The 27,638-nt window shown below is 38.5% G+C and overlaps 1 protein-coding gene across 13 annotated transcripts in view; it reads left to right on the top strand.

Moving 5' to 3' along the window:
- Positions 1–27,638, top strand: part of NRG1 (neuregulin 1) — a 1,062,032-nt gene that overhangs the window by 124,414 nt on the left and 909,980 nt on the right. The gene's annotated exons all lie outside the window — the stretch shown is intronic.

Here is a 27,638-nt window from a genome sequence, read left to right as displayed (position 1 = left end):
TTCTCTGGTTAAGACCTCTAGTTAAAATATTGGAGGAAAGTGATGATATTACATATTGTAATCATTATCAAAACTTTGCCACAGAGAAAATTCTTGATCCAGATAACTTCGCTAGTTTAATTCTCTAAAATCTTAAGAAATAAAATGATACCAGTCCTACTCAATTTCTTTAAGGGAATAATGGAGGGAACACTTCTCAACTTACTTTATGAAGCTAGTATTACCCGACACCAAAACGTGAAAAGCACGAAGCAAGAAAATTAAAGACCAATCAGCTTATGAACATAAACACAAAAGTCCTTAATAAAAGATTAGAAATTTTGTGTTTTTTTATAGCTGAGTAGTATTCCATTGTGTATATTTACCACATCTTCCTAATCCAGTTATCTATCAGTGGACATTTTGGGTTGATTCCATGTCTCGGCTATTATGTATAGTGCTGCAGTGAACATGCAGGTGCATGTGTCTTTTTAAGGAGAGTTTTGTCTGGCTATATGCCCAAGAGTGGGATTGCTGGGTCATGTGGTAGTTCTATGTATAGTTTTCTAAGACAACAGTATGGAGATACCCATAAAAAAGAACAAAATAATGCCATTTGCAGCAACATGGATGGAACTAGAGACTCTCATCCTGAGTGAAGTAAGTCAGAAAGAGAAAGACAAATACCATATGATTATCACTTATATCTGGAATCTAATATACAGAACAATGTACAGAAAAGAAAATCATGGACTTGGAGAATAGACTTTTTTTTTGTTGTTGTTGCAGTTTACTAGTGATTTATTTTTATTTTTATTTTTTTTTAATTTTCCCACTGTACAGCAAGGGGGTCAGGTTATCCTTAGATGTATACATTGCAGTTACAGTTTTTTCCCCCACCGGAGAATAGACTTGTGATTGCCAAGGGGGAAGGGGGAAGGGAAGTGGGAGGGGCTGGGAGCTTGGAGGTAAATAGATACAGAATGTTGCCTCTGGGATGGATTAGCAATGGGATCCTGCTGTGTAGCACTGGGTACTTGTCTAATCACTTATGATGGAATACATAATGTGAGAAAAAAGAATGTATACATGTAAGTGTAACTAGGTCACCATGCTGGACAGTAGAAAATACATATAAATAAATGATAAAAAAAGATTAGAAATTTGTTGTTACTGAGTTGTATGAGCTCTTTATATTTTGGAAATTAAGCTCTTTTTTGGTTGCCTCATTTGCAGCAAGTACTTGTATGTTTAATAACTAATACAGATTATTGTACTTACATTTTTTCTATGTTCATTGTGGGGCAAATGAACAATTCTTATGCAATGACAGTAATACAACAACAACCAAAACAAAACACAGATCCACCTTATCTTCCCTATCATATTTAAGATAGGGCAGTGCTGGAGTGTTTTCCTGGAATACATTTCCATCAGATGAGATAACCCATTGTGATCGGAAATGGAAGGCAACTGAAGAGGAGAAAAGTTTGTTCTTTATGCCATCTTGTGTCTTCACCCAATAAACTGGTGGAAATTTTTGTACTTGAATTTAATGCACCATGTAAAACTATTCCCTTTAATAACCACTTTAGGTAGCTAACTTTCCTCATGCAGAAAGTATTAATTTAGCTTATTTATAGTCTTGAAAAGAGCATATCTGTGCTTAGAGTGAAGGAGACCTGCAGTTAACACAGTATAGAATAATTTTGTTTACCAACCTCTTCAGGTGAATAGAAAAATACCATCTTGAGTTGCTATGGTGATCAGCTAAATTACTTTAGTCTTTAAGCACTTTGGATGGTTACTAGAGCACTGTCCATTAGCATTAACACTGGAATATTAGCCCACTGCAGCGGCGACAGGCTGAACATTGTTGAAGGGAAGGGACCAAGAAGAATGAATAAATGATCCACTGATGCTCAGTCCTTAGGGAGCAATTTGAACTTTGGCAGTATCTGACCCAACACATGTTAACCATATTAACTCTAGCTTTCCCTTCCATTCTTCCCTTCCTCTTCCTCTTTTCATGTTATGCTTTCTGATGGGAGTCATTTAAGGCTAGTCTTACTTTTCAAGATACTGCATTTGGGGGCACCTAAGTGCAATTTCTCCTCTTTAATTGAGCCTTAATGTTCTTGTCTGACAATGATAGTGAACATGGCTTCTTCAGAATTAACTCCCTTTGTGAGCACAGATAATATCTTAGTGAAGGGAAAGACAGAGGAATGAAGAGACTCAACATTTGTGGAATATCCCAGAATCCACATATACTTAGCTATAGACTCTGTTGCACTTCTCTGGACACCAGCCACCTTCAGTAACTCCAAATGCAGAACTATGGTTCAGTGTCTAACCATGGGATATTCCATAGTTAGACTGATAGGGGCAGCTAAATGTATGAGACTTTTAAACTTCACATTATAAAATATTTCAAACGTGCAAAAGTTCGAAAGAACATGTGTCCACTGTCCTGCTCTAACAGTTTTTGATACTTTGCCAATTTTATTTCATTTTCTCTCATGTTTTCTTGCTGAAATATTTTGAAGTAATCCTAGAGATCATGTCACTTCACTCATGAATATTTAATTTACATAAATTTAAAATTATTAGTCATGTTTTCAAAGCATCTTTAATACCTGTGGCAGCTCATCTGAGTACTAGGTCTCTTGTATTCTTATTAAAGAGAATACATCTTACATGATTTTCTGTAATAGCAATCATATCTCTGGTTAGGACTGACCATTCATTAAACCATAACAGTTTAGAGTTAAATTGTGTTGTGCTATTTGATAAGAGATAAAACTGAGGCTCAGAGAAGTGGAATAAAATAGAACTGGCAGATCCAATGAATTAAACTCAGAGTTCTTGATCTAAGAATACTTTCCCTTTTACATTCCTGTTTACCTATAGCACTCAGGGCTTTGTTGGTATGTGCAGTGCTCCAGTTTGTGGAATGTTGTCTTGAAATACATATTGGTACCCTGCCCTGAAGTGACCTTTGACACCTTTCCCACAGGTGTGTAGATGAGCAGATTGGTTTAGTAAGTTGATAGCTTTGGTTAGGTAAACAGATTAACACTGTAAAGATGATAAAGAATGAAGTATAGAGAATATTAATTTAATTCAAGAAGGGAGTGTGATGGGTCCAGGGAGATTGGCCTTGGGGATGGGGGAGGAGACGCAAGTAAGTACCTGTGTTGTAGTCACACTGGATTCCAGAAAGAGAGCATATGTGAAAGGCAAATTTATAAGCTTATCACTTTTCTCTGTGACCAACATTGTTGGTTCATTTTTTTCTTATGGTTGCACCTGCTGCATGGATGTTCCTGGGCTAGGGGTCGAATCTGAGCTGCAGCTGCAGTCTGTGCCATGGCCACAGCAACACCAGATTTGAGCTGCATCTGCACCCTGCACCACAGCTTGTGGGAATGCTTTATCCTTAAGCCAATGAGTGAAGCCAGGGATCGAACCTGCATCCTCGTGGATACTGGTCAGGTTCTTAACCCTATGAGCCACAATAGGAACTCCTTTTTTAAAAATTAAAAATTTTTTTTTTTGGTTTTCAAAATACATTTTTTCCTCTCTTCTTTTTCACTTAGAACATTTTGTTGTGCTTTACAATGTTCAAAAGCTTGACACGCAATCCTGCAGATAAAGAGAACACACTAGTGGTTACCAGTGGAGAGAGGGAAGTGGGTAGGGGCAGGTTAAGGGTAGGGACAAAATACACGTTATCTTTTAAATTGTTCTGGCATCAGGGGTGTCTTTTGAGAGAGCTCCATAGAAGGATATAGTAATTCTTTGGGAGCAAGTGTTTGATCAAGGACCAGGCTTAGGAGGCAGCAGGAGTGTTATGCGTGGATCAGCTATAGAAGGGCAGGACAGGCTCAGCAGAGACCTACACTTCAGATAGTGTGTATTCATACCATTGAGTTTCTGATACACATTTAGTTCTTCTGCAAAAGTTACCTTGCCCTCCCCGCCCCCAACAGAAGAACAAGTAAATGACTATGTTCATACTAGTATTCACAGCTCTACGTGCCTAAAGTAGCTTCTCCCATTCTTGACAGCTAAGTTATTTCTCCGAGGTTATGCTATTTTCAGATGAAAACAAATGATTTTCAGCACTGGCTACACAGTAGAATCACCTGAGGAGCTTCTGGTGATGCTAGTATTGAGGACTGGTATTTTTAAAGTAACAACTCAATCTAAGCAATGACCATCACTGGCTAAAACCATTAGGTGGACTGTGGATAGGATAGGGAACTTTGTAACAGATTCTGGCTGGAAACTCTGAACCAACTGGTTAATCTTAATAACATCACCTAGTGGACCTACCAGGCATTATGAGTGTCATGCTGTCAAAATAGGAAGTACTCAGCTCCATGAAACATGCATGCCTGAAAAATTGCACCTGAATCTCATTGAGCTTCTGGTTGTTTTAAAGAAATACTGAGGATAGAGGAACATGTTAAATGACACCATAGGAAATAACCAGTCAATGTGAATGTGGGTAGCTGTACAGAAAATATGCCCTAGATTATCCAGTAACTTACGGAGTTGGGGATGGAAAGGAAAGGACTATTGTAGAATAAAGAAAATCAAGTGGTTTAATAACCAAAAGCAACATGTTACTCTTTATGATAATTGAAGCAACTGAAATTTAAAAATTTATTTTAGAAACAGTTTGGAGAAATTTGAACAGGGAATGGATATTACATCATATTAAAGAGTTTATTAAAATTTTGTTAAAACTTGTAGTTACATTTAAAAATTCAGAATTGCATGCAGAAGTCTTTAGGAATGAAATAATGTTGATGTGTGGGATTTTCTTTAAAATACTCCAGCTAAAAAAACAAAAGCAGGGGTATTGATGAAAAAAGATTGTCAAAATTTGAGAATCTGTGAAGTTATGTGATGAAGTCATAGTCCATGTATGTTCAAAATATAACATGAAACAAAAAGAATAAACCACCAGACGAATGAAACAAGAATTTCAGAGGGATTGAGTTGTTTTAACCTTCCCAGGTATTTCTATTATGCAATCAAGGTTGAGAACCAATGGTAACCATTTCTTGAGTGAAAGTATTGATCTAGGACAAAAAACACTTTCTGATAAGGCCATAAAGTTATAAGTATTTCCAGTTTGTTTTCCAAGAATATGAAGATGGCCACATTTTGTGAAACTGAATTGGGTACTCTCAAGGAGGTCCTTAGTAGTGTGGACCTTGAGATTTTGCATGGGTCATATATGTGTGTGTGTGTGTGTGTGTGTATAATGTGTGTGATGTCACAGTTGCCTCTATTTTTATATAAATCAGTTACATCTGAGCTTATTTATATCAATCAGAAGTAGTTATGTTGAAGCACAATTCAGTTTATGCAGTTACATTAATATAATTCTATTTAGTTAATGTAATTAAGCATTGTATATGTGTATAAATGTGAGCATATGTATAAAATATATTCATAATATATGTACATGTAATTAATATTAACTAAAATTAACATTTAATTATATTCAGTTACTATATATATGTATGCATATGTGCATATATGTATATGTGTATGTATACATATATATACATTTATGGCTGTTATACTATTGTACAGTTATACACAGTGTACAGGATATATAGTATATTATAATACAGGCAACCATAAGTCCTGAATTTTTGCATAATCTCAATTTCAAATGTTTCATTCCATTATTCGAATACATGCTCCAGTTTTTGGTTCAGAAAAAAACCTTTCATTGTAGTTAAAACTCATTTACAGAAGTTTTTCCTTTCTAACATGGTCACCATGCTATTTATATATGTCCTTCTTATAGGAGTAGTTCTTAGTGTATGAAATGAAAGTCACTCCACATTTTCCAAAGAATGTTTATAGAGTGTCTGTTACATGGAAAGCATCAAAATGATTTTGAGTTGATGATTATTTGATGACATCACCATTTTTTGGTGGCCATGTAATATTAGGCATCCAGTCTAGTTGTTAGGATATGGTCTTTAATTTGAAAAGAAAGGAAACAAACTCAGATTGGAAAGTAAATGGGAAGAAACATCTAAAAAATGTAGATTTAGAGGGAAACACATATAACTGAGAGGAAGGAACCAGAGGATGTCCAGTGAAGCCTCCATCCTTGGCTGAGAGTTTGTTTATAATGATGTTGGGATAAGCTCTATTACCTAACTTCTTGAACTTGAACTCTTCTATAAGGCGAGTTCAAAGTCTTGCAAGGACACCTATTCCATTGTCAAGACATCTCTAGCTAAGATCACTTGTTTCATCAATCCCATGGCCACATGTTCTGAATGACAGAGGCTACTTTTCAAGAGGGCCTGACTTCCAGGTCTCTGCCACACCTTGTCCACTTTCTTTAACTTGTTATCTATTAGCACCATGGCTGCACACACTGAGATAGGATTTCTCATTGGGGTCAGAAAAGAGGAGGGCATGATGAGGCGGAGTCAAGAGCAGGCACTAAGGAAATAGAAAATGGAAGTGATTGAATATGCCAAAGGTGCATATTACAGGATGAGGTAAAGGAGGTACCAAAGTTGAGGATGAGTTCCCCTCAGAGAGGGGTGTACAGAGGTGGGGGGGTCTCCTCATTTGTAAATTACTTATCAAAGCCACCAGTGGGGTACTCAATTATAACAGGATTCTCCTATGACTGAGAGAGCTGAGGATGGGGATCACCACTAAGAATAAAGTTCAGAGGCATCAATGTTTTATGGATATTTAGAAGGCAAAACCAGAAAATAGGCCAAGGACAATTCTACTGAAAAATTTGTAAGTACTTGGTATCCTTATAACTTTTCTTTAGTGAGAGGCAGCAAACCCTTAGGAGAAAAGCTCTGGTGTTTATTTCCAGGGCATCAAAGCTCCAGAGAGGTGCCTTATTCAGACACATTGAGGAGCAATGGGAGAGAGAATCCCCGAGAAATAGATGTCGACATCTGTTTAAAGGAGAGGAAGGCAGATTGTATGCTAGAGTGTTAAGGATAAAAATAAAGTGGAAGATGAGAAATCATCTTGAGAATAGAGAACAGCCCTTGAGGCATGTTAAGGTGAGTTGGGGTTGACCACATAAAGTTCTAGAAACTCCAAGGGGACATTTTGTTGCCTCTCTGACAGGATGTCTCTCTATGCCTTGAGTTAGATTTGTTAGTGAAAATAGCTCTTAATAGGAAATTATTTATAGTTAAGTCTAGTAAAAACTTGAGTTCACAATTAATAAATTAAAACTTGAATTCACAAATAATTTTGTAGCAAAAATATTCTTCCTGTTTTGTTACTTAATCTGGGTAAAAGTCAAATTTCTACAAGTTTTAGGTGGGTTACTGGAATGGCCAGAGGAAAGGGGATCAGTGAGTTTATATTTTTTGAAAACTTAAAGTGTCTGAAATAACTTTAGGCTCAGGAGTCAGAATATATGTTTCAGAGCATTCCCATGTACCCTTTACCCAGCTTTCTTCAAGGAAAACAAATTACATAACCATGCCACAAAGATCAAACCTAGAAAGTTGATAAAATACTATTAACGAAGCAAGAGAGTTTATTTATATTTTCCAGGTACTCTTATTTTTTTGGGGGGGGAGGGGGGAGGAAGGTTGTATAGTTCAATGAAATTTTATCACATATTACCATCACCATGTCGAGGATACAGAACTCTTCAATTATGCCTCCTGCTACTCCTTTATAATCACATTCTCCCGCCAACCCTAATGCCTGGCAACCACTAAGCTCTGTCATTAAAAATGTGTCATTTTAAGAGTGTTATGTAAAGAGAATAACACTTTCACAACCATTTGAGATTGACTCTTTTTCACTTAGCATAACACCCCAAGATACATGCGAATTGTGTGTTTCAGTTGTTGAGAAGTATTTTATTGTCTGCATACAACCCAGTTTGCTAATTCATTTACTTCTTGAAGGACATTTGGGTTTTTCCCAATTTTTAATTACTGAGCTTCCATTTTTTTCACTATTTTTCCCAATTATATGAATTCTGACACTCCATCTCTTTTAGGACTTAACTCCATGTGGAATGAGCTACTAAAAGGATAAACAGCAGATGACCAGTTTCTCAAAAGGCACCAGGAGGATTAGTTTTTAGCTGAATAAAATATGTATACCACTTCATTTCTGTACTGTCAAGAATATGCTAATAATTACAGGAAAGTAGGCATAGAAGGAATGTCCAAATTCGAAAAAGCTCACAAATTTTTTATTATTTATTTTTATTTTAATTTTTATTTTTTTGTCTTTTTTTTGCTATTTCTTGGGCCGCTCCTGCGGCATATGGAGGTTCCCAGGCTAGGGGTCTAATTGGAGCCGTAGCCACCAGCCTACGCCAGAGCCACAGCAACGCGGGATCCGAGCCGCGTCTGCAACCTCCACCACAGCTCACGGCAACGCCAGATTGTTGACCCACTGAGCAAGGGCAGGGACCGAACCTTCAACCTCATGGTTCCTAGTCAGATTCGTTAACCACTGTGCCACGATGGGAACTCCCACAAATTTTTTAAAAGCATGGTCCCTGGCTACCATTTTGACTCTGATTATTAAGTGATAGCAGGGCCTTTTGTACTTGAGGGTAGATCTTAGACATGCTTCTCACTGATTTTCTCCTGTACTTGGCCTTCCTCCACTAACCTTCATTTCTCAGCATGTGGGACAGAAAAATGCAAGCCACAGTGCAAAAATGGGTGTGAACATTGCCATCGATTCAGGTGCTAACGTGTTTCAGTTGTTACTCTGCTTTTTTAAGGATATTGACATTGGATGGTACCCATCTCAAGTCTGTCCAGCATAGTTACCCCAAAGCAATCATTCTTGATTATGGTGCATGGTTTCCAGATCAAGTTCCAATCAAGTAATGAATTCCAGATTCATTATTTAATTACATTTCTTGAGTATATAGAGTTATTAGCCCCTTTGTGAGTCTGGGTACACACAAATCACTCTACTTGGGTTACTTTCTCTTCAACATGGGGAAAAAATATTTTTCATCCTCTCTGACCTTTGACCTTCAAGAAGTTTTCTCTAAAGACTCGGGAATTTCTCTTTGTTTCTGTACCTATACAGTTGTGCTTGTGATATGTGTGTGTTCATCCTGCCTTTCCTGTGCAAGGTCACTTCCTCTAGTTCTTCATAATCAGGACTCTGCATAATAAAGGCTTGATATGGATTGAGTTTTGCTCATGGAAGGGACTACGTTTCCCTTTGGGGACAAGTTTAACATGGGTTTGAGGAGTTAAGCCAGGATCGTTTGCCTAGAGTTTTTGTCAACCGCTGTGATAATTGTGTCTGTTCTCTTACAGTAACTTGAAAAATTATTACCTTTATGGCCACACCCATGGCATACGGATGTTCCTGAGCCAGGGATTACCTCAGAGCTATAGCCGTGATCTGCACTACAGCAGTGGAAATGCCAGATCCTTAACCCACTGAACTGGGCTGGGGATGGAACCTGCATCTCTACAGTGACCCAAGCCTCTGCAGTTGAATCCTTAATCCCTATGGTGACTTTTTTTAAGGAATAAAATTGCTTTGGGTTTTTCCAACCCTCCAGGAAACTAGGCACCAGGTTGGAGAGTAGGTGTTTTCGTCAAGTGAGCCCCTTTCACCAGAAGATCTGGGATGTGGTGCTTTATTCACCTCTAATTGTCTACATGAACATAAGGATGATTTCTGCTTTCTCATCATCAAAATCAGGTATACAAAAGCCTATGCAGCTGATTGGATTTTTGTGTTGACAAAGGGAGATAATGTAAAAAATTCCAGATAGGAGAGGAGGGTCACATCATTGTCCATTGCAGATACACCAACAAGCCATCATTGGTTTGCAACACACCACTGTAAGTCTGATGATGCTGTTCAGCCACTTATTTTTAAGTTTTCTATAGTCGAATCCTGTCATATGCAAAAAGGTAGTAACAACAGCACTTGGGTACTTCAAAAAGTGTTTTGTCTGAGAGAAGGGACACCTTGATAGATGGATGGATTATGCAATTTATTTCTTGGTTCAGGCTGAGCTGTCTTCTATAACGCAGAAATGTGGGGAACTGATGAATTTTTTAAAAGTTTAGAACTTCAGAACTTATTTGTTTAGCAAGATGAAGTTGCTCTGAAACTGGCTGATGGATAACTAAAAGGCGGGTGAGCCCTTTCACCTTTTTAAGAGGTTAAAGTGACATTGTCAGTGTGGCTCAGAGTTTGCTGCTTTCCTGTTGGAAGATTACATGTTTGATACACTGTCATATGGGTGATAACATCCTGTTTAAGTTGTGGTTGTGACGGACTGAAGGTGTCTCATGAGTCTTGTTTTCAACATTCCTCAAACTGCATTTGTGAAAGCATTCTCCTGAAGGAATTCCTTAAGGACCACCCCATTCCATACCAAGAACACCTTCAAACAATGTCCCACTATAAACCTAGTCTTGGCCGTCAGAATCTTTCATGCAGACAATTAATTTGGCTTCCTAACTAGCCTCCCACCTTGACTTTTGCTCCCCTATAGTCATCTCTCCACCCAGAAGCTAGAGTGATCTTCTAAAAATGCAGTTCTTTTGAAAAGATAACTCATTTCAAAACCATCCATTGGTTTTCTTGTACAATCGGGTGCAATGAAGATGCCATCCTATGGCCTTGTGGAGCTCAGTGTAATCTGGCCTGAATCAGCCTCTTCAGAGTCATGTCTTGCCTACTACTGTCCCCTGTGCTTGCTTCACTTGAATCACACTGGCTTCCTTGCTTTTCCTTGGGCATACCTCAGGGCCTTGGCACTTGCCTGGTACCTCTGCTGGATGTTCCCCCTCCCTCCATATCTTGACCTGACTCTCTCACTTCCTTTAAGTGTCCCCCCAGAGAGAATTTCTCTGATCCTCGCCCTCTAGTCACTATCTGCCATCCTGCTTTTTCTTCATTACTCATTACCTGATATCATATCATCTTTCTTGGTTTATTACCATCTTTGTTCCAGAATGTAAACTCCTTGAGACCAGGTGCATTCTTTTTCTTGCTGTATTCCCATGCTTATAATGGTGTTTGGACTAGAATAGGTTTGTGATGAGTATTTATGAATGAATGAACCAAGAAAGGAGTTACAGTGAGAGTCAAATACACCTGATGTCAAATGCAAACTTTACCAGTTGCCAGTTACTGGAATATGAAGCATTTATCTTCAATTTGCTAAGCTTTAGTCTGAATGTTTTAAAATTTGTCCAATGGTACCTTCTTCATAGGTGGTTAAACTAAATGAAGTAATAGAGGAGTCCTGTTGTGGCAGAAAGGGATCAGTGGCATCTCTTCAGTGCCAGGACACAGGTTCAATCCCTGGCCCAGCACAGTGAGTTAAAGATTCAGTGTTGCCACAGCTGTAGCATAGGTCACAACTGCGGCTTGGCTTGAATCTGTTCCCTGGCCTGAGAACTCCATGTGCTGCAGGGTGGCCAAAAAAAATAAAAGTAATAAAGCCTGCCACTGATATTTGTCCAGGACAAATATCCCCTTGGTCTGAATTTATGCAGCTGTTTGTGAACACTGCCTATAAAGTGGACTAGAAACTCAGAACTTCTGTTTTTTCCTTATTGGTTTTCTCTTTTCGTGACAGGATGATATGGAGCTCAAGGGGCTGGATGAAGCCTTTAGAGGGTTGTAGGCCATGCATTTGAGAACCACTGGGCTATGTCCATGCAAAATGAAAACTGGATAAATGGAACAGATGTCCTTGTGCCTCCTAATTCCCACCTGGGGGTCTTGTCTGCCGGCCGGGAAGAGTCCCATGGGTTTCTGTGGATGTTGTGGGAGGGCACTTGCATGCCCTACTTGCATTCGGATGCCCGAGTCCCTGTGCTGGAAAGGATGGGAAAAAAATAGGAGCCTCCCCTGCTTGAGCAAGCCTTAGGGCATTGGAAGAAATGGAGACACTGTCACCCTTCTGCCTGTGTGCTAGTCAGGCCTGTTTTTCAAGGGCCAAGTTCCGAAACACCCCACCTTGATTGCCTTTCCTTTCTGTTATGAGACCACTTCTAAATCCTTGGAGTCCTGCCAAATGGAGGCACTACTCAAAGTTGGCCTCCTGGATATCTGGTTTCAGACAGAATCATCAGAACTACAACAACTATCACTGAGCTCAATAAGATGATGTAAACACTGATGCAAGAGTACCTGGCTCCTCATCAGTATTCTAAGAACTGTTCATCTATTAATCTTTTGAGTCTTCATGACAACCCTGTTAGGGAAATGGCTCTTAGAAGCCCCATCTTACAGATGAGGAAACTCTGAGGCCCAGAGGGTAAATGTCCCAGAGTCAGGCAGTGGCAGAGCAGAGCCCGAAGCTCAGGTGGTCTGGATCCTGCGTCCATGTGCCTTGGGATGGACAAGAGCCCACACCAGCCCAGGTCCCCAGACATACTGGATGTGTTGCTCCCTCTAAGGGGTGAAACTCCAGGAGAGGGACTCATGCAGGTCTTGGTCCTACGAAGAGCCGTGAATGTCAGATTGATTAAAACTTTATCAGAGCCATCCATGTTGGAAATTGTGACTCAAAAACTTCAGCACTTTTGTGGTTTACACAGTACTTTATTTATTCATGTTCCCAGAAATGCAATCCCTCTTCTTACGTCACCCAGTGCCACCACTGAGTCCTCGCCCTGTCCCTCTGTTGGTCTGCAGTGCCATTGTCTTTGCTCTCTGCAAGGTCGTAGCCCTCCTCTTGTCCAGGACTATCCTGCTGTCTCTCTAAAGTTCACTGCCCTCTCTCTGGTCACAACCAATGCAACATTCACTAGACCCAGCTATGGAAATGTTTGCTCAGTAATTATTACTGCTAAATACTAAGCTGAATGATCAGCCCAAGATGGAGAAATGCATTGCTGTCTGGCAGGTTAGTTTTATAAAGATAAGGATGATAATGAGAGTAGGAGAGGACATTTATGGAGAATTTACTATATGGCATGGTTAAAGGCTTCACACATAGTAGCTCATTTAATCTTTTCAGCAGTCCTGAACACTACTATTACAAACTTGATTTTATTTATTTATTTATATCTTTCTAGGGTCACACCCACGGCATATGGAGATTCCCAGGCTAGGGGTCAAATCAGAGCTACAGCTGCTGATCTACACCACAGCCACAGTAAGGCCAGATTCAAGCCGCATCTTCAACCTACACCACAGCTCATGGCAATGCTGGATCCTTAACCCACTGAGCGAGGCCAGGAATCGAACCCATGTCCTCATGGATCCTGGTTGGGTTCGTTAACCACTGAGCCGTGATGGAACTCCTACGAACTTCATTTTATACATGGGACAGTGACTGCTTTTGAGGTAGCCAGTGTACAAAAGGCCTAGTTTCATTACCCTAAGACCAGGATGTGCCAAAATTGCTTTGCTGTGCTTTGGAATAGCTGGGGCTAAGGAAATAGTGTTATAGCTCTGTGGGTTGGAGGTTGACTTAGCAGATGTATGTAACCGAGGTATTCTTACTAGATTTCTCAGTGTTTTGCACTTATTATCTTTGCTTTCGAGTTGGGGAAAGGGCAGAGCCTAAAGAATGAATGCATCCTCTGCTAGAAAATGGGAGCTGTTTCCTGATACTCTCCAGGACCATTTTTGTGTAGTAGAAAAAGCCAGTGGTGACTTTTCTATCTATCATCTGTTTGAACTTGGCAGATGATGAAAATCTATGGATCTGAGTTTGCTTATCTGTCGAGTGGGGCTCATTAATGCCACCTCTCAGGGTTGGGATGAAGGTTAAATGAGATGCGATGTGTGCAAAGGACTTGGTGATGAGAATGGTTTAGGTGTCCACTCAGTAAATATTGACTGTTATTAGGGACTGGCATTGTGTTAAAGTCCTCAATCAGCTATAGGTTTGAAATGAGAGTCAGAAGCCTTGGACTGGGGAAGCATCCTTCTGCTAGATTTCAGGCTTCCCCTTGTATCACACAGCAGTGGAAATGCTTGTTCAGAGCCAGCCCAGAAGGATAAAAACAAAATAACACACACACACACACACACACACACGCACGTTCTGAAAAGGCTGGCGTTTTGTACAATGTTATGAGTAAGACATTTATAGTTATTGAGCCAAAATTTCCACTGTAATAGAAAAGGCAGTTAGTTTTTAACTTCTGGTCCAATTTAGCAATTATGGGTGAGTTAAAATGTAGGCCATTTGAATTGGATTTGGAGGATAAAAGAAGATTCTATCCTACAGTGGGGGATGACTCACAGAGGAGGTAGGCTTGACATAGTGGAAACAGCAGCTGATAAGGAGCCAGGAGACCTGAGTGCCTGGCCTGGATTTGCACGAATAAGCTGTAATAGCCTTTGGGCAAATCATGAAACATCTCAGTTTTCTAGTCTGTAAAATGAGAGGGCTTGTGTTTGTGAACAGATCTTTCAACATACATAAGCTTCTATCAAGTCGATCACTAAAAAGGGAATGTGTTATCTGCGGTCATTAGGGGATAAAGTATTCTTGCTAGTGATAAATATATATATGTACATATATATACAATGAGTAATTTATATGATATGTGTGTAATGTGTGTGCATATGTGTGTGTATGTATACAAATACATATATGTGTGTATATATGTATTTACATTAGTTAAATATACACACACACACATAGGAGAGAATACATAAACAACCAGAACCCAAGAAAATGCACCAGCACCCAAGTGATGCAGACAAAAGTAGACACCTGAAAATCTTGTAGATATCCTAGGGTCATTGCTATGTCCTGGGAAAGCATAGTCATACTGGTTAAGAGTTTTCTGATGATGAGTCATGATAAGCAGAGGATTTACTGTGATCTATCAATGGAACTTTAAAATGATTATCATGTTAAGGATGTCCTGTCATGTGCTTTGTGCACTAATGCATCTTGAGAAATAATTTACTGGTTGACAACTCTTTAAACCCAAGCTGGCAGGTGTGAAAACAAACTTTGGTTAGCCAGCATGTTTACTACCTGACACACTTGGTTCCTTCATTACTATGTCACTTGTAGGTGTGGAGCCAGGTTTTGTGTCAATTATCTGTATAAAGTTTTTATGAAATTGGATTTTGAGTGGTAACATTTTTCCACTCCGTGTATCACCAACCACCTATAAAATCGAGGTAGGTCAGGTATGGAACCAACGGATTGAGTAATTCCTTGAAATTATTCACTAACATTGTAAGGGTACCTCTAGTGATACAGTAGACATATTCCTAGAGTTGTAAACATTAAATTTTAAAAAATCGAATCCAATTTTCCCATTGACTTGCATTAGAATTTCAGAGATGCTTGATCTTCATTTCTGATTGATTTTTCAATTAGCAATGGTTCCTGCTATTTTAACTCTGTTTCATAGTTCCTTCCCTCACCCTCCCAAATAGCTAATGATATGTAAACAAAGATTGGCACAAATCCAAGGAGCTTCTCTGAACTAAAACCCTGTAGACAGTCCTGGTGTATATGTGTATGTGGAGGGGGAGTGGCTGGGGACTATCTGGGAGATGGAAAGACCTGGGTCCTGGTACTTTCTCTGCCACCACAGATTAGTGCCTCTTTGGGCAAGGTCTTTTCGATTCCTGTACTTACTATTTTCTCGTCTGCAAGTGATGACCTCCATTGGTTCTATCTGGCTTAACTATTGTGCAGATGAATGAGTGGGAAAAGGAAACTTTCTGTGAAGAATAATCCTGTAGTTTTTCTTCTTATAAATTAATTTTCTTAAAGTGGATTATACCTATCTGTGAGTGAGTAATGACTTCCATTTATTATCCTTGTTTTTATTTAGCTTTTTTTTTTAACTGATAAATTTCATTTTGGCTGGATTAGATGGAGAATCCTTGGAAGGCTTATTCAGCCTAGGCAGATTTATTCACTCTTCATTCTGGATGAAGAAGAGGAAATACTTTCAGATAGAGCTGACATGGAACATTAATTTGATTGAAGCTTTTCTGTGTGAGGAGCGATTGTAGCATCTCCATTGCCATAACAGAGAGAGATTAGCATGGCTTAGATTATCCCCTGTACAAAGGTTGTACAGATTGATAGCCATTATTTGTAGGCTGGGCTGATCTTTACTGTTGCTGGCATGACTTCTTTTGCAATAGAGTCATGATTTCTTTCATGTGGTTTATACATGGCAATGAGAGGAGCACACATCCCTTGTTACCAAAACCTTGTTTCTCCCAACGGGAACCTGGCCCAGACTCAAAAACACAAGATGTGTGTGTATAATATTAAGGAGATGGCACTGGTCATCTGGTGTGCTGTCTGCAGTGAGAGTACACATTGGCCAAAGGCAGAAGAGTTCCTGAAACAGATGTTCAGACAAGATGGCTAGAGTACTGTTGAAATGTGGTCTAGAATAATTATGAACATAAGCCTAAAAAGGTAGCCAAGATATGGGTCTGAATTATTGCCAGTCATGGGATTATTATTTAATTCCAGTTGAATGTGTTTTCTGCCAAGTATGTGCCAGACCCTCTGAAACAAAATCTGGTTTTTGCCAGAGGTACTTAGTAACTATATTTTAAGCCTAAATTCCAAAAAGGAAGAAGAGTAAATCGTTTTCTGATGGGAGTAAATCGTATTTCAAGCAGCTTTTGAAACCCCACCTTCTCTAGGAGAGACTCTGCCCAACTGAGTGGAAGAGAGGGGGCAGTCTTCTCCACTGAAACTAACCAGATTTGTTGCATGGTGGTCTCTTTCCTGATGTTTCTACAGCAACTGGTACATGTGCTCAGTGGTTATTAGAACTTTCATGACTGCTCTCATCCTCCCTCCCTGATCCCACTGTCCCCCTCTTGCTTTTCTGCTCTGGGGAAGCTGGTCTCCTCCTTGACCTTCTGATGCACCATATATCTTCCTGCTGGAAAGCTCTTGTGATAGTGTAGATCTCACTCCTTCACTTCTTTTAAACTTTTTCTCAGATGCTGTCTTACCCATGAAGTTTCTCTGGCCACGCTATTTTTAAAAAGCATCCCACCAGCATTTCCTATGGCTTTCATCCTGGTCTATTTGACCCCGTTGCACTAATTACTATCTGACAGATTATCTGTTTACGTGCATGTTTGTTCATGATCTGCATTCTCCTAGAATGAGGATGGATTATCTAGTATGATCCTGGAAGGAGGATAGAGGCTTGGTGACTAGAACAATGCCTGACATACAAAAAATACCCAATAAATGATTGCTGGAAAAGAATGAATAAATAAATGGTTAGTGTTCAATTTGTATCTGTTCATATACATGGCATTGGGGGCTTCTAGAAGACAGCATTAGAGTTACCCTTAACGTGTGACTCAAGCATTGAAAGCATCTTGGAGATAGAGGCTGAGCTCAAAGCAATACATCACACAGTTTGATGTGTTTATGAATCAAATGAGTATCTTACTAACAGGAAAGTTCTGATCCAGCAGGTCTGGCTTGGGGTCTGGGGCATGTCTAACAGGCTCCCATATGATGCTGATATGGCTGGTGCAAGGATTGTGTTTTGAATAGCAAGGCTTTAATATATCTATATGTGAGATTCACGGGGTTCATAAAGCCAGGGTCATTATTATGAACACCAAGTATTGTTCTGGCAGAGAACTGAAGTGCAAGTTTCTAGAGATTTCTGATTTATAGACTGCCAATAAATAGATAATTTATTGGGCTTTTATTTATAGAACTTTAAAAAGTTAACCATGCACAGTTGATCTATATGCAGACGTATGTATAGGTATGTGAGGACTTATTTTCCTGAGGAAAAGGTAGAAAACATTTGGCAGATTCTCAGAGGAATGATAATGCCAAGCCAGGGTAATGACCATTAATTATGGCTGATAATGTTAAATGAAAGAAACTTTACATATCGAGCTTGAACACATTATTACCACGTTGTTATGATAGTGACAAAATCAGTACACGTTTGCAAATACTTTGCAAAGATTTTTTTTTTTACTGCAACTTTTTATTTTAACTGAACAAACAACTTTTTAAGTTAACATTTACCATAGATGATAATTTTCCCAGGGAAGTATTAGGTGAAATCATTTGCAAAATGCTTGGAACCCAACAATCCCAAGACAAATATGTTTTCCCCTAGTGACTAGAAATGGACCTCACCTGGAAACATTGGCTAGAAATGAGTGTTTGGAAACTCTGAGACACTCTATAAATGCCATTGTGGTAGCTCACTGTCCCTCTAATCTGAGGCTAAAAGACCCTCAAAGGGGCACTGATGTAGAAAAGCTGTTTTCAAGGCACAAAGCAAACAACAGCCCATCCAGAGCTACATAGCTTTCCAGTCAAGAAACTTAGCCCCAGGTGCACTTTTCTCAGCCAAGGAGTGTGGGCAATTTAGTTTCAATAGTAATAATCCCCTGAAAGAACAGGAAAAGTCATTTGGAAGAACTAAGATATTAAATAGCTCTACAAAAAATGCAATGCTTAGTCAAACATTTTCAATTCTAGACTCCTTTGCATGGGGATGACATTACTGTCATCATAATTGCTAATAATGCCACTCATAATCATAGTGAGTAACCCCGAGTGCTTAATATGGGTTAGTCAGTGTGCTAAGCACTTTTCATATATTTTCTGTATAAGAAATACTTGCAAAACTTACTTGAAGTAGGTGATATAATCGTGTTTTACAAATACAGGAGACTGATGTGCAGATAAATGGTTTATCCTGTTCAAAGTGACTAAACTACTGAATAGTAGAATTGGGATTCAAATTTGGATATTCTGGTTTCAGAGCTCATGCTGTAAACTATTATACTGTACTCATGACAGTAACACAGTGATTACTGAAGACTTTGGGACATTGATCTGGGAGACGACACTTTTGGTTTATTGGTTTAATTTACTTTTGAAGGTAAAGAAAATAGAGATTTTTTATAAATCTATCAGCAAATAACCTATTCTAAATTATTTTTCAGAAGAAACCTTAAATAATCTTTGTGAAGGAAATTATGGTAAAATTTCTTCTGTGAGCACAGAGCTTCTTCTGTGTGACCATTTCACGGAAGTGTATATTTTGTCTGACTTTGTAGCACGGCAAAATAGTGTGGTGTGCAGAGATAGACTAGAGTGAATATAAATGCAGTTGTCTTTGAAATCAACCACTTTTCCCTAATACTCAATTTGTGCTTCTGAGAATTAGTGGAATTTCAGTTTTTGAATGTGTGTCTTGGACAGTGCTTTTAGTTTGCAAATTACAGAATATGTATAGCCTAGTTTAACCAGGGGTGGAAAAAAAAAAAGTGTGTCAACAGATACTAGCACCCAGAATCTCTGGGACAGTGCCAGTGAGTCTGATTCTGTGGTTACACAGCCCCACCTGGGATTTGTCTCTGATCACATAGCTTCCCAGCACCTGTCATGCTAGTGATCTGCCTCAAAGCTGAGGAACCAAATGCTTCCCCAAATGCTCCATCCAACAAACTGGTTCTCCCTGGTTTGGTGCCCGGATGTTAGGTAGTGTCTCAAGTTTCTGGCTTCAACTACTGTGTGAAATTCACAATGTGTGAAAATTCCAAAATGTAGGCAGATGTTCAGAGATGTTGGGCAGTCACCACAAGGAAGCCCCAAAGACTGTGCAAGTCAGATAAATGTGAACTGTCTTTGTCTTTATTGGGTTTTCCCTTCCCTCTTACTTCGTTTGTTCCTTTTTGAGAACAAGGATTCAGTTCATTCAGTTTCCAGAATCACACTGTGCTAAGTTCTCAAGAAGGCTTATTGTGGACTGTTGGAGTCTGATGAAAATGGTGAAATCTGTATTAAGATGATAGAGGAAATGTGGCAAATTCAGTGCAAAGCATTTTTAACTCGAGGGTGATGGGAGGACATTCAAGTGAGCAAACAGTGGGCACATGGAGATAAGAGATTGTGGCTCTGGGATCCACAGAGGGCTCCAGGTGGGGATGTGGGAGTTGCTTTTCAAGGATTGACAGTTGGAGTATTGGCCAGAGAAAGGAAGTTTGCTGAACAAGAGATGTCAACATATAGGACGAAAGACTGAACATGGAACCATGGAGGCCCCCCTGCCATGTCCAAGCCCTGGTTCAGAAAAGAAAGGCCAGCCTGTGAAGGAGATGGAAAAGGAGCAGATAGAGAGTTCAGGAGACAGATGTATATATATTTTAATCATAATGCTTAAAAGGAAGCACTGCAGTTGATCCTTGGACAACATGGGTTTGAACTATGACTGGTTCATTTATAAAAAATATTTTTTCAGTAGTAAATACTGCAGTACTATATGGTCTGTGGTTGGTTGAATCCTTGGATGTGGAGGAACTGTGGTTGCAGAGCGTTATAAATGATACACGGTGGGAAGCAGAAGCTTGAGTCTGGAGCCTTAAGGCACTTGGGGATCCTGACTTGGAGATCAGACTTGTGGTTGCCGAGGGGGAGGGAGTGGGATGGACTGGGAGTTTGGGTTTAGTAGATGCAATCTATTGCATTTGGAGTAGATAAGCAATGAGATCCTGCTGCATAGCTCAGGGAACTATATCCAGTCACTTGTGATGGAACCTGATGGAGGATAATGTGAGAAAAAGAATGTATATGTGTGACTGGGTCACTGTTACATTAGAAATTGACAGAACATTGTAAATCAACTATAATAGAAAAAAATAAAAACCTTAAAGATACATGGGCTAACCCCTGTGTCAGTCAAGAGTCAACAGTATTTTGGAACTGGTGGCCTTTATTGACTATTCATTAAGATAGTTTTCCAATTATAAAACAGAGTTTGAAGGAGATCAATAATACTTGAAGTGTGCCTTATTCTTTCCAAATTTGCAAATCCCTATCATTTCATATGATTTAAATTCATTGAAATCATTAATTTGAACACTACTTTCTGTGTGTGGTTAAATTTTTTGAGTTATTTTTTACCACATTTTAATCTGATTTAGGCATAAGACAAAATCCAGTTTGCATGTAATTAATCATATATTTGAAGAAAAGACCTTAAGATATCTATTTTGGGAAATAGTATTGTGTAGCACACAGAGTGCAGGCATGGATACCTGAACTCTGTGTAGTTATCTTCTTGGCCACAAACTGTGACTCCTGGTCAGGCCACTTCACCTCTTCACTCAAATCATCCTTTAGGACCAGATGGGGGCAAATGTTTTGAACCTGAAGAAATGCCACTTCACAGTTTATTACTATGAAGCATATATTTGTAGATTCTTATACTTATGTATATTGTGAGAAATCAGGAGTCTTCATTCATTCAAAAAATTTCAACCTAAAAGAGACTACTGTATGTTAAGGAATCTTGATGATGTGTTGGAGTTTGGGGTTGAATTAGGAGAAGGGAGACAAATGAGTGAAGTGTGTTACTTACATTGTGAAAGGGATTGCATTTTATTTATGCTAAAGAGACATAAGAAGGAAAAGTATATGCTCTATAATAACATATGTTTGGTTAGAACCTGGCTTGATGAAGGAAAGTTTGGTGTCATGGAGGCTTCTATTTAGTAGCAGTGAAAAAAAATTAGGATGTGAACGTTTTCTTCTCATGCCGGGAAAGCAGGCCTTTTCGGGGTGGGTTTGATTACCCTTAATGATGCCAAATAAGTGCCCTAGGCTTTGACTTTCTATTGAGGTGAGGGTTGTCCTTCAATTGTTGGTTTTCTTTGTCCTGGTGAAGTTCTTATCCCTTTGTTTGTAGACATTATTGAGTTGTATGGACTTTGCCTGTGCCACGCATCTAGTGTCAGATTTCTTTTTTTTTTTTTTTTAATTTTTAATTTTAATTTTTATTTATTTATTTTTCTGGTCTTTTCGCCATTTCTTGGGCTGCTCCCGCAGCATATGGAGTTTCCCAGGCTAGGGGTCTAATCGGAGCTGTAGCCACCAGCCTACGCCAGAGCTATAGCAATGCGGGATCCGAGCCGCGTCTGCAACCTACACCACAGCTCACGGCAATGCCGGATCCTTAACCCACTGAGCGAGGGCAGGGATCGAACCCGCAACCTCATGGTTCCTAGTCGGATTCGTTAACCACTGCGCCACAATGGGAACTCCAAGTGTCAGATTTCTGTTGTCCTTTAATGAAATGGTTACCCAATTCCCCAATCATTTTGTTATTGTCTAAGAAAAGAATGAGTATGACAAACATGGAGAAGTCCACAAAGTGTCATCCACAGATAGAAGATGGAAAGGGAAAAACAGAAAAATAGCATTGCTTCTTGTAAAAATTCTAATATTATTAAGAATTGTCAATTTATTTTCATAAGCATAGAATGATCAAATGATCAATTTAGACTCAAAGTATGTTTGGCAGATATATCAGTGTCATATATGTACTGCTTTCATTGGGACAGTCATATATTTTTAATAGCATTTTGATTAAAATATGAATATCTGGTGTTTTTGCAGCTGAGCCATTGGTTGATTGAATATTCTTCACTAATACAATAAGCATCATCAGAAGCAACTACAATAGCTAACATTTATTAAGTCCTAACCACACGCCAGGCCTTCTTTTAATCACTTTATGTAAGTTAACTCATGTAATTCTCACAAAGGATCAGCTTTTTAGAGACATACTACACTCCTATTTTACATATGAAGAAAGTGAGATTAGAGATTTTAAGTTACATGAACAGCTTGTTAGTAACGGTCAGGTTCTGAATCCAGATATATTGCAAAAAATGTGTGCTCTTCTCTATCTTGCATTAATGATATAGTTACTGACCAAGTCAGATTTACTAGAGCATATTTTTAAATTATGGAAATTGGTAAAAGGAAGAAACAAAGAAGCAAGGGGCTTGGCGGGGTGAGGAGAGAGGAGGAGGGGGAGAGGGAAATATTATCCTATTAGTAGATGAGACCTCTGTTAATAACGTTTTAGGGAGTTCCTGTTGTGGTTCAGTGGTTAATGAACCCATCTAGTATCCACAAGAATGCAGGTTTGATCCCTGGCCTTGCTCAGTGGGTTAAGGATCTGGCATTGCCATGAGCTGTGGTATAGGTTGCAGACAGGGCTTGGATATGGCATTGCTGTGCCTGTGGCATAGGCCAGTGGCTGCAGCTCAGCTCCAATTAGACCCCTAGCCTGGGAACTTCCATATGATGCAGGTGTGGCCCTAAAAGGACTAAATAAATAGCATTTTAATCTACATTGTTTTTCTTTTTGGCACATATGCAAAATTTGGATAATGTCGTAATATTCTTTTAAATGGTTTTGTTAAGTTAGTATTATTTGAAAAAATTTCAATTGTATAATTTCAATTTTGGTATAATTGTCGATGGCTACATTAAGATATGCATGTTCTGTATTTTTTTATGCATCTCCCATTGCCTGCTTTTAGAGAGTAAGGTTTTCAATAGAAATGTAACACTAGAAGGCCAAAGTATCAAACATGGGCAGTTTATCAAAAATGAAAATTTATAACTCCAACTGCAATTAATTTGTTTTTTCTTTTCAATTTGTTTTACTTATCTGCTCACATACTCCTTAAAACTATAACTTAGATTTTTTGGGAAGTTAACAAAAAAGGGAATCTTTCAGTTTGAGGCTGTGTTCATTATTCTGAGTCAGATTCAATGGGTGATTCTACTTTGAAAAATTGCTCAGATGGCTCAGCTGATGCTGAAAGGCCTCCTCATTTAATATATAAGTCATCTAGGAAGATGACAGGCATACTGTTTTGTGTTGTATGAAGATTTTGAATCTACAGTGTTTTCACTATGAAGTGTTACTCTTGAGCAGAATTTTCTCCATATTTTTATTACAGATATGTTATCTTTGTCAAACCATGATACCACAAGCCTGGGTTTATTTATTAGTCTGCCAGTACCACTTCTCCTCTTCAGTGATGCTAACTACCTCCATAATGATGCTGATTGCCCTTGATGATGAATTACAGTAATATTTTCATGAAAGTCATTAGTGGGAGATGAAATTGTGGGAAATAATAGGGTAATGGTTTAGGAACATGCATTTTGGAGTCACATGGACCTGAAGTGCCATCTTGGATCTGCTACTTTCCAGTTGTGTAATTTTGTGTAAGTTTTTTAACCTCTTTTACAGGTTTAGTTTCTTACCTGTAAAATGGGGTTGTTTTAAGGATTACATAAAATAAGTCATACCTATGTCTAATTTTTAGTAAGTCTTCTGTAAGTTCTAGTTTGTATTATCATTAAGTATATTTCACTCTACTCCAATAAATACAGAATATTTTTGCGTGTGCAGAATCTAATTAACACTCTTAGAATAGTTGCTTATTGATCAAAATAAAAGATTCATGACTTGGGGCTGATGACACAAAACTGACTATATGGAGCACTAAAGAATGAAATCATGAGTTATAACTTTAAAAACAACAATGGCAAGATAATGGGAGTTCCTTTAAGTTTCTTTGATGTACTATAAATGTTTACTTTATAACTGTTTAGTTTGCCTGGAATTTTTAAAGAAAACTTTACATTGTTTTATGTGTGATTAATGCATGTAGAACCTACCACCAGCAATTACTTAACTTCATTCATTTTGGTAATAACTATGAAGCTCAAAAATGCATCAAAAGCATAATTCTATGGATCTTTTAAGAGATTCCACTGAGGAAACAGTTTCTCCAATGCCAGCATCATGAATTAATTCCGTAATTGTTGCACATGAATCAGAAATGAGAATTTTACTTTTCTGGTTTGATATAGCTACAAAAATATTGGTTCTATTCCCTGGCTTGACCCCAATATCCCCAAACTGATTTTTTTCTTTGGTACCTTTTTAATAATTGGGTTAGTTCCTAGGGGAGCATTTTCAGTGATCCATAGGTGAAGACAAAACTGTCAACATCTTTTTAGGATGAAATAGAACTATCACACATCTTTCTTTCTGTGGATCTTGGTTAGATAGACTACTTGAGGAAATTTGAGCCCAAACTATTGGAAAAAACATGCAGAGGGTTACAGATGTCTTTGACAATGGAGAAGAGAAGAACAATGTATAATCTTTCTGCAACTACCATTTTTTTGGCACTTACCTCAGGACAGAGTGCTATTAAACAGTGTTTTTTACAAATAGTGAAAAAACATTTAAAAAGCGATTTTAATTTAGCAAAAGTAAGATAAAACATGGACAGATATGAGGAATTTGTTCAGAAGGTAGAGTGATTCGTACCAAGCCTGAGTCTTCTCAACACTGCCTGTTGTAAAGTTGGATATTATTGCTCTGGGAAGAATACTGGGCCACTAGTGTGCATTCTTTTCTAGCTCTATCTCAGCGGCTTCTTTTTTGTTTTGTTTTGTTTTTTTTTTTTTTCACTTGTAGCAAAAATAAACAAAAAACACCTAACCTCTCAGCCTCCAGTTTCTCATTTCTAAAATGAAGAGTTTGAAATGGGTGGTCCTAGAAGCTCCTTTTAGCTCCTTAGTGTTGTAACTTGCAAATGGAAATACCTTTGCACATGTGAGATACGCAGCTTGCTCCCTGTTAAGGATTAAAAACTGAGGGGCATTGAAGTACATTTAAATGGTGAAAAGCTTTCTCTTGAGATGGGGCTTTAAGGCCTATTTGAAAAATAGTCTGATTTATGTTGAAGAACACTTCTGGCAGATGATACTTGTTTTTATAACAAATATACACATGTGTGTTGGTTGCTGTGTTGAGATTAATGTTCTCAGAAATAGTTTCTCAATTACCACCAGGAAGTTGTACATTTGAGACCTCTCCTGTATCATCTTGACTTAAAAAAAAAAAAAAAATAGAAATGTTCCTTCCATTACTTTTGTCTTAGGTAAATGCCCAGGAATGGAATTACTGGATCATATGGTGATTCTCTTTTTAGTTTTTTGAGGAACCTCCATACTGTTTTCCATAGTGGCTGCACCAGTTTACATTCCCATCAATAGTGTGTGGGGGGGTTCTCCTTTTTCCACACCCTTTCCAGCATTTGTTATTTGTAGATTTTTTTTAATGATGGCCATTATGAATGGTATGAGGTACTTCATTGTAGTTTTGATTTGCATTTACCTAATAATTAGGGAGGTTGAACATTTTTCCATGTGCCTGTTGGCCATCTGTGTGTTGAAGAGCTACTTTAATTTATATGATTTATTGTGACTCTCAGACAACACACACCTTTTGAATCTGTTAAGGAACATGTGAAGGCACAGAGCTAGTAATGCTACGTTAGTTACTTTTTTTTTTTTTTTTCTGGATGCAACACGCTTTTTATTAAAGGTTAGAAATTCAAAAGCATCCTCCTAAAATAAACCCTGGCTAACAAAGGAGATCAAAACTCTAATTTACAATATGATAAAAGTGGGCATTTAAATTAGCGGGAAAAATTAATGTCAGTAAATTGATGAACTATTTGGAAACATAAATTTGCATTTCTTCCCTATCAGTCCTACATTTGAACTTGTAATCATTCTGAAATTTAGTTTTCTTTCTTTAGCTTTCAAAAATAATTTGAAAGTACTTTCAATGTCATTTTTCAGATGACAAAGAAATGCGAAGAAGCAAACTTGGCCAACAATAAGTAAAGGGAATGTGATTTTAGCTCCAGAACAAATCATCTGTCTCTTGTTACTACTACACTATCTCTAACAATCAGTATGTGGAGATTTCTAAAAATTTCAGCATTAATGTTAAAAAAACACTATATTCTGTGATATTTTATAGAAACACCCACCAAACATCACTGAAATTAGAAATCATTAATTTTCTGTATGCTTTCATATATTCCCCTTGGGTGCACACTAGTTTGGAATCAAGAATGCTTATTTCTGGTCCTACCATTTCCATTCTCTGGGTCATAGGTTCTTTAACATGAAAGGGTTGGGTTAGAAAATGTGAAAATCTCAGGAGTTCCCATTGTGGCTCAGTGGTAATGAACCCGACTAGAATCCATGAGGACATGGGTTTGATCCCTGGCCCTGCTCAGTGGGTTAAGGATTCGGCATTGCTGTGAGCTGTGGTATAGGTTGCAGACATGGCTCAGATCCCTCATTGTTGTGGCTGTAGTTTAGGCTGGCAGCTGCAGCTCCAGTTTGACACCTAGCCTGGGAACTTCCATATGCCACAGGTGCAACCCTAAAAAGAAAAAAAAAAAAAAGAAAAATGTAAAAATCTCTGAGGTCCTTTCTTAGTTCAGTGACACATACCTTGGTGAGCTGTGGTCCTTTTCTGATGCTTTACAAAGTATGTTAAGTTCCACTGACCTGGCACCTTACATTGGAGGAAAAAGTTATCATTAAGTCCTTAAATGTGTCGAGTGAAATAAAGGCTGAAGGTGGGAACCACAAGTTTTGTTGTCTTAGGTTTTGTTGACCCGGGCTGCTACCGAAGGATGTCTGGAATTAGTCATAGGGCAGGAGGCTGTGCCTGCTAGGATGGCAGTGGGCCATCCTGGCTTAAGGACAGTGCCAGTGGCTAGTGTATAATGTCCCACAAATTTATCATGCAACTGCCCAAAAGAGCTGCCATATATGGGGAGGGGGTTTTAGGGGCTACCAGTGGTAGTCATAAAATGATAAATGTGAATGTGATTTTAGAAAGCAAGTTGAACTCCCTCACTTGATAGTTGAGGCTCAAGGATGAGAGGGAAATTGTGCCTATTTGTATTGTACATTTAGTGTGAAAGTTGAGTTGATTCATATCTCTTATTTAAACATCTACGTATTT

Source organism: Sus scrofa, chromosome 15 (assembly GCF_054392235.1).
Source record: "Sus scrofa isolate SSC_HxYL_T2T_F1_AM1 chromosome 15, Sscrofa_HxYL_maternal_Yorkshire_Landrace_v2.0, whole genome shotgun sequence".
Taxonomy (NCBI): domain Eukaryota; kingdom Metazoa; phylum Chordata; class Mammalia; order Artiodactyla; family Suidae; genus Sus; species Sus scrofa.
This window is presented reverse-complemented; position numbering and strand designations above follow the sequence as displayed.